This window comes from Dama dama, chromosome 6, assembly GCF_033118175.1.
Source record: "Dama dama isolate Ldn47 chromosome 6, ASM3311817v1, whole genome shotgun sequence".
Taxonomy (NCBI): domain Eukaryota; kingdom Metazoa; phylum Chordata; class Mammalia; order Artiodactyla; family Cervidae; genus Dama; species Dama dama.
This window is the reverse complement of record NC_083686.1, coordinates 12230781-12234009: the sequence shown is the minus strand read 5'-3', so window position 1 is coordinate 12234009 and position 3229 is coordinate 12230781.

Below are 3229 nucleotides of genomic sequence, written 5' to 3'. Positions count from 1 at the left end.
GTCAGTAACTCGCCCGGAACCTTGGGACCCAACCTCCTGGCTGGGTGGAACCGGGCAAGTTCCTTGACCTCCCAGGGGGTCCCTTTCCTCATCTGTAGATGGGGAGGATCGCAGGATCTCCTCGCAGGGTGTCATGGAGTTTAAAAGAGTTGATGCTGGTAAAGCGTTTCCATTGTCCCTGGCACAGGACGAACCCGAAGCTGCTGTTGTTCCTCGGCACATTGCCTCCCAGCTCAGGATGTCTATCCGATGAGGGATGCAGACTAGAGCAGAGCCTCTTCAACTACTGTCCTGATACCACCTGCCTGAGAATCACCTGGGAAACTTGTTAAAATGCAGTTCCTAGGCCTTAGCCCTGACCAAGAATCAGATTTGGTTAATTTGATTTTGATAGCAGCAAAATGACAAAGATCTGCATTGTTAACAAGACTTCCTGTTGACCTCACAGAATGCAGAGACCCGTATGGAAACAGGGTATGATTCCTAAGGTCCTGGCCAGCTCTAAGAGGCTGGGGTGCTTCTGAAGACCTGTCCAATCTCCTGGCCTCTGCACTCCAACTTTGTAATGAAAGGCTGTTCTTGGCCCTGGAAGGATCTACAGGAGCCTAGTCATGAGCCATCTAGAGTGTTCACAGAGCAACAGAACCGTGAAGACCTCATCTGGTTGTCAGGATACTGAAGTCCAGAGAAGGGAGGGCATTTGTCACACCTTGGTGATGGAGCTGAGAACACTGTCCAGGTCTCCTGATTCTCGGGCCAGTGATGTGCATGTGCACATGTACACACACACACACACACACACACACACACACACACACACAGAGGCATTCGTTCGTGCTATGGATGGCCATGTTATGTGTGCACCACAAAGTCAAGGCCACATGTACACACACACACACACACACACACACACACACACACAGGCATTCATTCGTGCTGTGGATGGCCATGTTATGTGTGCACCACAAAGTCAAGGTCTGGCGCACTGCAACATAATCTCCCATTCAAGGACACGCTAGCACACTTCCAAACATTTCACCACTCCTAAGTTTTTCCTTATTTAGGTTAAGACTTTGGGGCAGAGTAATAAGGGGAGAAAGAAAGAGGCAGGAAATATGAATTTTAAAGATTTGGTTTTCATTTTTTCCCTAAACTTTTATTTAGGTCAAATTATTGTCCTAGTCATGCAGATTTAGTCAAGGATGGTTACCTTGGCCTCAGTCGCCTCTGACTCTGAGACCCCATGGACTGTAGCTCGCCAGGTTCCTCGGTCCATGGGATTCTCCAGGCAAGAATACTGGAGTGGGTTGCCATTGCCTTCTGCAGGGGATCTTCCCAACCCAGGGACTGAACCCGGGTCTCCTGCATTGCAGGTGGATTCTTTACCCGCTGAGCCACCAGGGAAGCCCTACCTTGGCCTAGGCAAATCTTATTCTTTGGGCCTTGAGGATGGGGCAGGGAGGGACAGAGGCTGGAGAGCACCATGAAGACGGAGGAAAAGTCGTCCAGGAGAACACAGGGCCTCGATCACCAAGGAAGGAGGTCAAACGGACCCCGACCTCACCAGGAGCGAGTTGTGTTAGAAACCAGAGGGTGGCTGCTTCCCGCCAGCCAGGCTCAGCGCCCCATCTGCAGGAGCAGAGGGCAGGGCTCCGCAGGGAAGCTTGACAAGAGAGGCTGGAGGGTGGATCAGAGCATGTCAGCCCACGGGGTACAGCCTGGGAAGGAGGTGGACAGGGACACGAGGGGTGAGGAGCTGACCGACGGGCTGCAGGTCCTGGTGGGCATGAAGGGCTGCTGGGGCTGGCATACTAGAGGGAAGCTGGAAAGAGGTGGTGAGGATGAGAAAGGGAACAAGCGAGGAGGCCCAGGGAGATGACCACCCATATGTGACTAGGGCTTCCCTGATGGCTCGGTGATAAAGAATCCACTTGCCATACCGGAGACACAGGAGATGGGGGTTCGATCCCTGGGTTGGGAAGAATCCCCTGCAGGAGGGCACGGCAACCCACTCCAGTATTCTTGCCTGGAGAATCCCCATGGACAGAGGAGCCTGGCAGGCTGCAGACTGTGGGGTTGCAAAGAGTCAGACACAACTGAGTGTGCTTGCACCTTTCGCACCAGGGGTCAAGTTTCAAGTTCACAGCCAGGCACGCCCCCTCCCCTGGGCAGGTGTTTTCAAGTGAATGAGGAGAGATCATTTGAGCCCTGGAAGACTACCGAAAGCTATTCACCTCGCACTACAGAAAAGTGAACCCACACAAGGTTCTGGGAGGTTGAGGAGCTTGCCCACGACCTGACGGGATGGGGCAGCCAGGACCCAGACTCTGATCTGCGGGTTGCCGAAGCCACTGTCCAGGATGACAGAACTGAACCGGGCATTCATCCTCAGGGTGAGCCCTCCTGGATGCTTTTTATTATTTTTGGCTGCGCTGGGTCTTTGTTGCTGCATACGGGCGTTCTCCAGTTGCGGCGAGTGGGAGCTACTCTCTAGTTGCGGTGTGTGGGCCTCTCATTGCAGTGGCTTCTCTTGTTGCAGAGCATAGGCTCTAGGTGCACAGGTTTCAGTAGTTGTGGCGTGAGGGCTCAGCTGCATGTGGGATCCTCCCAGACCAGGGATCGAGTCCATGTCCCCTGCCTGCCAGGTGGAGTCTTAATCACTGGACCACCAGGGAAGTCCCTTAAAAAAAAAAAAAAAAAAAAAGCCTTTTTTTTTTTTTTTAAAGAAAAGCTTTCAATTTATTTATTTGTCTCTGTCATGTCTTTGTTACAGCATGTGGAATCAGGGTGCATGGCTTCTCTGTGGTTGCGGCAGGCAAGCTCTCTAGTTGTGGGGTGCAGGCTCAGTAGTTTGACTAAGTTGCCCTGAGGCACGTGGGACCTTAGTTTACAGACCAGGTATCCAACCTGTGTCCCCCGCATTGCAGGTGAATTCTTAACCAATGGACCACCAGGGAAGTCCTGATATTTATTTTTATACCACTATGGTCTTTAGGTTAGGGCTTCCCTGGTTGCTCAGTCAGTGAAGAATCCACCGGCAAAGCAGGAGACCTGGGTTCCATCCCTGGGTCAGGAAGATCCCCTGGAGAAGGAAATGGCAACCCACTCCAGTATTCTTGCCTGGTGGCCTACAGTCCATGGGTCCACAAGAGTCAGACACGACTTAGCAGCTAAACCACCACCACCACATGGTCTTAGGTTAATAAGAATGTTGAAGGAAACACAGTAT